This window comes from Schistocerca serialis, chromosome 4 (assembly GCF_023864345.2).
Source record: "Schistocerca serialis cubense isolate TAMUIC-IGC-003099 chromosome 4, iqSchSeri2.2, whole genome shotgun sequence".
Lineage (NCBI taxonomy): Eukaryota > Metazoa > Arthropoda > Insecta > Orthoptera > Acrididae > Schistocerca > Schistocerca serialis.
In genome coordinates, this window is record NC_064641.1 from 348,351,412 (window position 1) to 348,363,907 (window position 12,496).

A 12,496-nucleotide genomic window follows, 5' to 3' on the forward strand; every position below is an offset into this window, starting at 1 on the left:
ATCGCATAAATTAACCAGTCTTGATATTCTCGATCTTCCTCTATCATTTCATATGCAAGTATTTCTGTATCGATGAAACTGAAAAGATTTTGTAATACACTGAAAGTGTTCACACGAGTTTAAGAAATGTATTACTCTCTGTGACCGAATTTATTGATCGTGTTGAAAAGTAATAATTTAATTGTTCTGATAACTTTTGTTTACTTGAGGCACACAGTACTTAATTGCAGCAAAGAGAGGGTACGGGATATAATCTTTATTTGGATACCATCTATTTGAATGACCTTAAACTGTTCGCTCGTTTCATATTTTAAGCCGGATGGATCATGAACTTTTCAATATAAGCTTCTCCTTGCAGTTACTCAGGAGTTTTACTTGACAAAGGAGTGATTATTTTTAGAACTCCTGGTTTATTATTATAATCCATTACATAATAAAATAAACGAAACTGTTTGCTCGGCTATTTGCATTACTAAAATGGACGAATTTTATTTTAAAACAGAAGTTGCTAGGCTGATTCCTGTGATAAAGCTGCAGCCGCAGCCCCATCGTATGAAAATGATAATTGTAGCATTTTCAGAATTATTTCTACAAAGGTTTTCCGTAGTTTAGCCCGTTCATCATATATAGGACTGGATTTAATTTATTATAATGATACCAGAAATTCGAATGCAGCGTTTATCACACACAAACGACTTAGTAAAATTAACTGCGAATTGTGCACTTTCTAATTACTCTACTGTACTAACCTCTTCATCACAGAGTATCACTTGCAACCTATGTCCTCAATTTTTTGCTGGATGTATCTCACTCTCTGTCTTCCTCTTCAGTCTTTTCCCTTTACAGCTCTCTCTGGTACCTCGGAAGTTATTCCGTGACATCTTAAGAGATGTCCTACGATCCTATCCCTTCTTCTTGTCAGTGTTTTCCATATATACCTTTCCTCGCCGATTTTCCGGACAACCTCCTCATCCCTTAACGTATCAGTCCACTTTAGTTTCTACATTCGTCTGCAGCACCACATTTCAAATGCTTCAATTCTGTTCTTTTCCGGTTTTCTCACAGTCCATACCACGCTGTGCTCCAAACGTACATTGCCACCAATTTCTTCCTAAATTAAGTTCTATGTCTGATACTAGTTTACTCCTCTTTATCAGGAATACGATTTTTCCAATGTAATCTGCTTTTGATATCCTCCTTGATCCAACCGTCATGGTATATTTTGCTGCCTAGGTAGTACAATTCCTTGACTTAATCTACTTTGTGACCATCAATCTGATTTATGTTTCTTGCTGTTCTCATTTCGGCTGCTTCCCATAACTTTCTTCTTCGTTTTACTCTCAATTCATATTCAGTACACATTATATTGTTCATTCCATTCAGTACATTTTGTAATTCTCCTTCACTTTCACTAAGAACAGCAATGTCATCAGCGAATTGTACACTCCTGGCCATTAAAATTGCTACACCAAGAAGAAATGCAGATGATAAACGGGTATTCATTGGACAAATATATTATACTAGAACTGACATGTGATTACATTTTCACACGATTTGGGTGCAGAGATCCTGAGAAATCAGTTTCCAAAACAACCACCTCTGGCCGTAATAACGGCCTTGATACGACTGGGCATTGAGTAAAACGGAGCTTGGATGGTGTGTACAGGTACAGCTGCCCATGCAGCTTCAACACGTTACCACAGTTCATCAAGAGAAGTAATTGGCGTATTGTGATGAGCCAGTTGCTCGGCCACCATTGACCAGACGTTTTCAATTGATGAGAGATCTGGAGAATGTGCTGGCCAGGACAGCAGTCGAACATTTTCTGTATCCGGAAAGACCCATACAGGACCTGCAACATGCGGTCGTGCTTTATCCTGCTGAAATGTAGGGTTTTGCAAGGATCAAGTGAAGGGTAGAGCCATGGGTCACAACACATCTGAAATGTAACGTCCACTGTTCAAAGTTCCGTAACTGGAATCAAGATGTGACCGAGACGTGTAACCAATGGCACCCCATACCATCACGCCGGGTGATACGCCAGTATGGCGATGACGAATACGCGCTACCAAGGTGCGTTCACCGCGATGTCGCCAAACACGGATGCGACCATCATGATACTGCAAACAGGACCTGGATTCATCCGAAAAAATGACGTGTTGCCATTCGTGCACCCAGATTCGTCGTTGAGTACACCATCGCAGGCGCTCCTGTCTGTGATGCAGCGTGATGGGTAACAGCAGCCATGGTCTCCGAGATGATAGTCCATGCTGCTGCAAACGTCGTCGAACTGTTCGTGCAGATGGTTTTGGTCTTGCAAATGTCCCCATCTGTTGACTCAGGGATCGCGACGTGGCTGCACGATCCGCTACAGCCATGCAGATAAGATGCCTGTCATCTCGACTGCTAGTGATACGAGGCCGTTGGGATCCTGCACGGCGTTCCGTATTACCCTCCTGAACCCACCGATTCCATATTCTGCTAACAGTCATTGGATCTCGACCAACGCGAGCAGCAATGTCGCGATACGATAAACCGCAATCGCGATAGGCTACAATCCGACCTTTATGAAAGTCGGAAACGTGTTGGTAAGCATTTCTTCTCGTTACACGAGGCATCACAACAACGTTTCACCAGGCAACGCCGGTCAACTGCTGGTCCTGTATGAGAAATCGGTTGGAAACTTTCCTCATGTCACCACGTTTTAGGTGTCGCCACCGGCGCCAATCTTGTGTGAATGCTCTGAAAAGCTAATCATTTGCATATCGCAGGATCTTCTTCCTGTCTGTTAAATTTCGCTTCTGTAGCACGTCATCTTCGTGGTGTAGCAATTTTAATGGCCAGTAGTGTATCATTGATATCCTTTTAACTTGAATATGAATTTCACTCTGGAATCTTTCATTAATTTCCATCAATTATTCAAAGAAGCAGTGGGGAGGGGGGGGGGGGGGGGGGGAAGACTACATCCCTGTCTTACGCTCTTTTTAATCCGAACACTTCTTCATTCTTGATCTTCCACTCTTATGGTTCCCTCTTGGTACATGTTCATATTGTATATAAACCATCTTCCCTATAGCTTAAGGGCATTTTTCATAGGATTTCAAACATCTTGCACCATTTGATATGGTCTGACACTTTTTCCCAGTCGACAAATCCTATGAAGGTATTTTGATTTTTCTTCGGTCTTGTTTCCATTATCATACATAACGTCAGAACTATCCTTCTGGTTCGTTTCCCATACTCGAGCCCAACATCTCCTCATCTAACACTTCCTCAATTCTCTTTTCCATTATTATGTGTGCAACGTCCCCATAGAAAAATTTTACATGACTGTGCTTAAACTGTCACACAATATTTTTAGTGCAACGCAATCTGACTTTCAATAATCCCTACAAAAGAATGGCCCTGACTAACATTAACCTATACCTTTCACAAATCGCTTACCTCACAAAAATCTTCGTTACACGAACTAGTGCCAGCTAAATAAAAGATTCTAACTACTGAGGGCACTAACTACTGATAGGCATAGTTAGGAAATGAAAGATTTTGATAGAGAATAAATGATGTATTTACCTTAATAGTCATAATATATATAGCAGTTCATGACATCCAGTCTTACAAATTTGAAAACTCCGCCATCTCTCTCCCCACATCCACCACTGCTGGCGGCTCACCTCCAACTGCGCAATGCTACGTGCTGTTAACAGCCAGCTGCCGCTGCCCAACACTACAATGGCAGACAACAATGCAAACTAGCCACAGACTGCACACAGTACAGCCAGTGATTTTCATACAGAGCGCTACGTAACGTTGCCAATAAGAAAACATAAACAGCCTACTTACATAGCCCCCATGCTCCCCACAAAAAACTTTACAAATTGTTTTGGGCACTGGCCAATACAGATTTGAAAAAATTTTTCATAATTACAGTAAGAAAGATATCAAATGCACACACTAATTGATACAATGTTGGTCAAAAGCTAAAATTTTCTCACAGTCCATAAAGACAGTCCTGATCATTCATCACAGTAAAATTGCAGTGTTTTTCTCAAAGTCTGAGCAGTAAAAGAAAATGCACATGGAAATAGAGCATTTCCATGCAGTCTTGAAGAAGTAGTGTTGTCCTTCCAACGGAAAGACAGTGCTGACTCTCGACATGCAGACAGGTAATGGGCCACAACAGAGCAAACCCACCGCAGAGTCAGTCGAAGTTTTAAAGAATATTGGTAGGTAGGTCATCACAGAGCAGACCACTGTAGTCCGGGTAGAGAGTATGGTATTGGTGGGCCACCAGAGGTGCAGACCCTGCAGTCCTTGTAGAAATAATGGTATTGGTGGGTCATCAAAGGTGCAGACCCACTATAGACCTTGTAGAGACGCCCAACAGCCATCTGTTGTGACTGTGCAGGTGCACAATCACCATTGAAGAGTCTTGCGGAGAATATAGCAAGTCCATAAACCACCACTTGTCCACTCACAAAAAATTTGTTTGAAATGTCCTTGGAACCAGCAATGCTGTTATCCAGTCCCTTGCTGAATTATTAACACACGTGCAAACACTATCAGTCCCTACTTCTCACATATTGTCCATATACTATGACCAACAGGAATGTGTGCAGTGAAATGTAACTTACAAGTTACTTAATTTGATGAACTGGTGTCAAGTATAATTTTATAACATAAGAACACAATAACAAAGGTACAAAATACATCATTAAAAACATAATAATACAGATAACATTTGTAGTAATAGGGGCTTTACAAAAGAATAGAAATAAACATATACATCAGTGTTACAGGAATTATGACATAAGTAAATACATAAAAGATCAGAATAACTTTTGAAACATCAACTTCACATATGAGCATTAAAACAAAACAGAATAAATAATGTCTAAGCATCTTTACAAGGTAAATAACATAGTATTTGAAAAATTCTACAACATAAATCTTATTAGCTAAATACTTAAAGACAGGAAAAAGACAAATACACAATGGTACATAAACACATAACAAAATAATATAAAAGGAAAGACAGGGTTCGTTTTCAGTGTGACATTTGGTACTGCAGTCCAACCCAAAACTTCATTCCATAGATCTTTCGTCTTATTTCAACATTTGTTTCCACCAAAAAAATCCTGTCCAAGCATGCTTTCTGTATTTATATGTTCACATATTTCTTACTTCATTATTTATTTTCCATTATCTTACATCATTTATTTCAAGAAAATCCTACCCAAACTTGTTGTCTCTAAAACCTACTTTTTTGTTCATATCCTCTTTCAAAATACTTTGTTGGGTAAACCATATTCTTATAGCTCCTCAATGCATTTCTTCCGATTCATCACAACTCGTTCTCTTATATAGCCTACCCCATTTTAAGCTAACTTAAATCTACTGAGCTCAGATATATATACTAAGGGACGAGGCAATGCAGCAGCACGAAACATTTAACACAAACAGCAATGACAAAAAAATGGAAATTGGCAAAGCAAGCAGCAATATTACAACTAATATAAGGCAATGAGCAGCAAACAAGAAAAATAAATCAGTAGTAAAACTGGCTTAACAGAGTAATGTAAAGTGAAATTTAGTAGCACTATGCCTGGCAAACAGCAGCAGCAAATGCAATAACTTATATCTAAACATGACATAGCTCAAGCAGAAAAAAGATTACACTAAAGACAACAGTGCAGACAAGGGAAATGTATATTCACATCTTAATGTCTATGTAATTAAAGTGGTGCACCACAACGTATTCTACAAAAGAAATTACCAAGTACTTGAAAAGAAAATTCTGTATGCAATTCCTGTGAAGGGAAATGTTTTTTCTTGTGCTCCTTCGTTTTTTTTAAGTACATCATAAAGTTACTATTTACTGGATCTGTAGGCATAAAATATCTATATTAGTACATCTATAAAATTTTATTTTAACCAATGCTGCAGTGCAGCTAGAAACTAGATATTAAACAAAATGAGCAATCTCTCAACTACAAAGACAATAGATGGAAAATGTTTCTCATCATTTCATTACGCATTTTAGTAAATTTCATAACTTAAGAGCTACACTGTGTAATCATATGTTTTCAAGTTTGAGCGTGTCGTATTTGCGATGCTTTCTACAAAGGCATGTCAATAGCGAGGTTAATGGTTTCTTTTTTTCTCCGCCTAATGGCTTTTTCTCAAGGTGGCTGGCACACCTGGCCGCTCACAACGCATTACGTCACGGTCACTTACCTTTCTTACCGAAATATTTACGACAGCAGTTTCCGCTACAGTGACAGTCTCATATAAAAATTTCACAGGTCAAGAATTTGCGTTACAAATGTGTAGAAACAAAATTCTATAAATATAACAGTGGCCAAAAAATTTTCGCCGGCATTGTGATACATTCACGCAGATACATACATTTCATAACTCTTAAAGTACGATCCTTGGTTGCCAACAACCTTTTTCCCAAACCAGAGTCCCTAACTACTACTCATTATTCCTTACCTTATAACACATATACATATTCGTCGACACGTCTTCAATATTTCATCATAATAACTACATAGCATAATCAGATTCCTCATATAGCATCAGCTTATTGATCATAAACATACCTCAACAGCATAATACACATCATCATCGTAATAATAACATCATAAAACCTCAGCCAAATCTCAAAATCGTCGTAGCTTCCTCCAATAGTTTCAAAACCTAAAAAAAATTCTCTGCTCATGTCAGTAGTGTCATTTACCTCAAACTTACTTTAAAAAATCATGATCCCACACCAAATACATCATTCAAAGCTCTCATAGTATCACAATGGTTCCGAAAAAATATATGAACAGTTCACAAAGTACAAACAAAATACAATTTCATAAGTGTGAAGTTATCCAACTGTGTAATTACGTAAACATCTGTCACTGATGTAGTAAAATAAATATTTGTCTCTCTCAGTTAAATGATCAGATAGCTGTGTAATTCTGTGTTAGAGAAATATGGTACCGATGTGTAAAGTTGAATAAGCAAATACCATATTAGCTAGGGCTCCATGTGCTTGCCACACACATGGTACACAAAGTAAGCATGTACCCCCCTGAGGATTAATGAATAATACCCTCAGGTGTTACAGATTACAGCAATGGAATGAAATGTATCACGGAAAACCTTTGTATCATTGTACTTCAAATATCTTTAAAAATAAATGTTTTAAGTACAAAATTAATCACTCAAATACGTGTACTGTAGCGCTATACTGTGCGTCTTGTTGTAAGATAATCTCTGTGGAAGTGTCGTATTTATCGTCCTCCGAAAGCTAAGTTCTGCAAAAGTCAATGTACTTCCCTCATGATAAACCAAAGTGAAATGTTTGCGTATAGATATCTTAGTTATTACGCTTATTGCCGTGATGAAGAAAGTACTGTGCTGTAATGTATTGTTGTGCTATGGAAAAGGCAGTCTCATTGTAGCTATACCACAAAAGTTACTACTAAAACATGTTTTACTTTCCAGAATAATTGAGAAAAACTGTGCGGATGTAAAACAGATACACCGCAAAAGCAACATTGTAAATTGTGTCACATATTAATAGCGTCGTGATATAATCGTGTAGCTATCAAAGAAACCAAATGCTAAGTCATCTTTAATCTCACCGAATGTACTTCAAATAAAGAGTATCTTTTCAAGTAAACCAAAATGTTGCATTAATATCTCATTAGCAGTATAAGTTCTAAGTAAGTAAGCCTGATAGTCGTTACGTAATCGTGCAACTTGTTGCAAGAATGTACACACACAATAACAGTGTGTCACCTGTTCACTATAACAATGCATTCATAATTTCTGTTTAAATAAGTTATCTTGGTTCTTGATTGGATATTGAACTTCAAACATTGTTGCATATTAACTGATTCTAAGTCTGACAAAGCATACTAGAAATGTGAAGTGAAAAGTTTTATGGCAAAGACAAAGTTAAAAAACAGATTATCTTTCAACAAACGGTTTTACATGTGAAATGTGGTGTAAACCTTTACTTTTCCTAGTACGCAGAGTTTCAACTTCAACGCAATTATCATGAGGTATACGTCGGATTCTGTAAGGTCCATTGTAAACTAGAAAGAATTTGTGACTCAAGTGTTTCTTCTTATGTGACAATGAATGAGCTTTAATGAGAACTTTCTGACCAATACATAATTTCTTTGCATTTGCTTTACCGTGTAGTTTTCTCCTTTTGTCTGCTGCATATTTTATATTTTTAAGAGCCAAATCAATTATGTCTTTGTGTCGAAGTTTACGTGTATTCGGGAAAGGTAGAAGCTCTCTGATTCTGTTCGGTGGTTCTTCATTCCTCAGTACAAGAGTAGGTGGCAAAGCAGTGGAATCATGAGGCATTTCATTCAGCACATTTTGAAATAAGTGTAAATATCTGTCCCAATGCTGATGCTTTCTGTGACAATAAAGTCTGCAAAGCTTATTGATTTCTTTCATAATCCGTTCAGACGGGTTACAATGTAGTGAGTACAATGAAATAAAAACAGGTTTGATTTTATGATTCCGAAGCATGCGTGACCAAACAGCAGATCTGAATTGCGGTCCGTTATCTGAAATGACTTTACTAACGTGTCCAACTTCACGTAAGAAATTTTTAACAAAGGCGTTGGATACAGACCGTCCAGTGGCTTTACATAACGGTGTGAAAGAAACAAATTTTGAAGTAAGTTCAACAGCGACTAGAACGTACGAAAATCCATTAGATGTTCTAACAAGCGGTCCCAAGAGACCAACAGCAGCAAATTCTTTTAATTTAGAAGGAATGATAGGAAACAGCAGAGCACGACAGGAGATAGTAGATGGTTTCGCCTTTTGACAAAGTTTACAAATATACAAGACTCTTCGAATTCTCTTTTCCATATTGTTAAAATAACAAGTCGTTCGAAGAATATGATAACATTTTCGTGGGCCAAAATGTGCATAGCTGAAATGAATGTACCAAATGAGCTTATTAACGAAATCGTCAGGAATGCAAAGTACATATAGCTTGTCATCAACAGTGCAGCTTTTGAACAGTATGTTGTTTCTAACCAGATAATAATGCCGAATCTGTGTGTGTGTCTTTTCATGCCTTTCCAAATCGGATCTTTATCTTGTTCATGAGCAATGTCCTTTAAAGATGTGGTGATGAAGTTTTCAAAGGCGACTTTCTGAATGTAAGGAATACTGAAATTTTTCTCGAGGTTGCCTTCTGTGTTACTTTTCTCAAGCCCAGCCGGTGCGCGTGACAGTGCGTCCGCAACAGTGTTCTCCTTGCCGGGAATGTAGACTATTGTGAAGTGGAATTCTTGCAGAAATAATGCCCAACGTTTTAACCTGTCATGATTTAATTTTGAAGACATAAGAAATTGTAATGCACGATGATCACTGTCTACTTTTACGTGCTTACCAGAAAGAAAGAAACGGAATTTATTAAATGCCCAAACGATAGCTAAAGCTTCTAATTCAGTAACGGAATAATTTTTTTCAGATTTTATTAGCACTCGGCTAGCAAAAGCAATGGTTTTCTGAACAGTAGTGTCATTTTCTATGGCTTCTTGAAATAAATGGGTACCAAGACCGACTTTAGAAGAATCCGTGCTAAGGCAGAAATCTTGTGACAGATCTGGATGAGCTAGTATTGGTGCATTAAGTAACACTTCTTTCAAAGAATTGAATTCCAACTGTGCTTGTTCGTCCCAGTTCCAAATAGTATTTTTTCCAGTGAGAGAACAAAGTTTTGGTGTAACTAGAATTTGCATATTCAGAAAACGACGGTAAAAATTTACGAGACCTAGAAAACTGCAGACTTGTTTTTTTGTGGATGGAACTGGAATGGCTCTGATTGCTTCTAACTTTTCAGGATCCGGCTGAATGCCTTCAGAAGAAATAATATGTTGTAAAAACCTCACCTTTGACCTACCGAATTCAGACTTTTCCAAGTTAACTGTAATTCCAGATTCTGCAAAAATATGTAACACGCTGTTGAGGATGCGATTGTGTTGTTCCCATGAGGCTTCTGCTATCAGAATATCGTCCACATATAAGGTGATGTGACGTTTTAAGAACTCAGGTAATATGGAATTTAGCCCGCGAATGAATGCTGCCGAAGAAATGTTCAAACCAAAAGGAAGTTTCCGAAACTGATAACAAACGCCGAAACAAAGGAAAGCTGTGTATTTTGTACATTCTGGATGAAGTTCGATCTGATAAAAGCAGGATCTGAGATCAATGGAAAACAACACTTTTACACCATTAAAATTTTGAAGAAGTTCTTCCAATGTTTGCGGCCTGTCTGTTTCAGGAATAATGATAGTATTGATTTGTCTCGAATCTAAGACAAGCCTGATCGATCCATTTTTCTTCTCAACAACATGTAATGAATTGTTGTATGAGCTTACTGCAGGCTCAATAATGCCCTCGTCAATCATAGATTGTATTTCTGTTCTAACATGGTCCCTATAATGCGCTGGAATTACGTATGGTCTAACACAAAATTTAGTATGCTCACGAACACGAAATTGGTATTGAAATCCCTTGATTGTTCCTGTTTTGTGAGTAAAAACTGGAATGTGCTTCTAAAATCTCAAAAAGGTCCTGCCTATCAGTGTCATTACAATTCTCAATTGTTTGAATTTTATTCTGAATTAACTCATTAGTTTCAAATATGCCGTCGATATCATCCCTGTCAGTACTTGCAGAGTGATTGTTAGTGTCTAGTTCCGTAGAAAATTCCGAACTGTTGTCTAACAGAAGGTAAAGCCGATTAATTTCCTCATCATGGTTTGAGAGCCAATCTTCAAATTTCAAAGCTATTGACCTACCTTCTTTCTCTAAACTTATTTCAGCATCATGAAAGTTTACGATTACTTTGTATTCATTCAAAAAGTCTACTCCCAATATAATTTCCGTCGACAATAATGGAACAATAAGAAAGTTCATAGAGAAGCTGTGGCTTTGACAAAAGAATTCTAAGTTGGTTTGTTGGCGTACATCTACCCTTTTTCCAAAGATTGCACCCTGTAATTTAATCTTACGTAACGGAAGTGTGGGACAATTGTTAGATTTGTTGCATTTGCTAAAAGCTGTTTCACTAATTACTGAAATGGAACTGCCAGAGTCAAGTACCGCCGTAAATTTTACGTCATTTGCAGTAATGTGAATCACAGGATATGCAATCTTGTTGTGTTTTACGTCGTGTTCCTGGAGTAAGATGTCCCTAATGTCTTCCATTTTTACGTAATTACTAGCTGCGGCAGCTGCGTCGTCAGTTTCATAAGTATGTTTTGTAGCTGCCAGCGGTATGAGTCATTGCCTATTGTGTCTTTGTTGGCGCGTGTCGTTATTGGGATTTGGAGACCTAACTTCTACAAATTCACCTTGTCGAGAGGGCCCTGCTCTGTTTGAATCCCGCCAGCTCTGATGCAATTCGGGTCTGTCGTTACGATCATATCCTCTGTCGTCATGTCGGTAGATTCCATAGTTTCTTTCTTGTCGGTCATGTGGTGGAGAATTTCTCCCTGAATCGTAACTGCGCGCTGGACCAATGCATCTGAAGTTATTCTGTCTCCCTTGATAATAATTATTTTGGTTCCCATATTGTCTGTTTCTCTGATTGTCTCTGTGATAGTCATTACTGCGCAGAGGTGATCTTTCCCTGTAATTATTACTACTCTGCCAACGGTTGTCATATGGGTGGTGTCTGTTTTGGTCACGATTTACGTTGTACGAATAGCCTTAACGTGTATTATTTCTGCCATCACGGAATTGTGACAGATGTGACCTGTAATTGTTGTGCTCCTGTTTTAGCGTTCCGCGATTGTCAGTGTCAATTTCCAGTTCTTGTAACAGTCCCTGAAAAGCTTCAATGTCATCTTTGCAACGTCCTGCCAAAATAATATGTCGTAAATGTTCAGGTAATTTGATTAAGGAAATGCGGATGAGTTCTGAGGGGCTGTATGGGTTTGACAGGTACTGATTCTTGTGCAACATGTCTTCAAAATATTTCACAAGACTGGAAAATTCAGATTGTTCGAAATGTTTCATCATTATGATGCTATGTTTTACTCGGTCTTGTGTAGCTTGAGACCAATATGCTGAGAGGAAGGCATGGTAAAATTCTCCTTCACTGTGACAATCGTGAATGACCGATAGCATTCTTACAGCTGGTTCATTCTCTAAATAGCCACACATAAATTCTAATCTGTGTTCTAACGAACAGTTGGGAGGGAAACAATGAGAGAATTGATGGAGCCATGCTTGTGGATGAATGTCGTTGCCAGAATTCTTAAATGTTTTGAATTTACGTGTAGTAATGAACAGCTTATAGTCAAAGTCATCATGTCGGCGAGTCGCATATCGGTCATTGTTACGTCGTTTCGGCGGTTCCATTTCAAAATTCGGTGCACCTTGCCAATTTCTTTCATAATTTCCGAAATGCGCTGTGTTATTATTTTGTGGCTGTTCCGTATTTCTGTGTCCC

The 12,496-nt window shown here is 38.1% G+C and overlaps 1 pseudogene; it reads left to right on the forward strand.

Moving 5' to 3' along the window:
- LOC126474120 (venom carboxylesterase-6-like) overlaps window positions 1-12,496 on the forward strand; it is a 176,099-nt pseudogene that overhangs the window by 38,835 nt on the left and 124,768 nt on the right.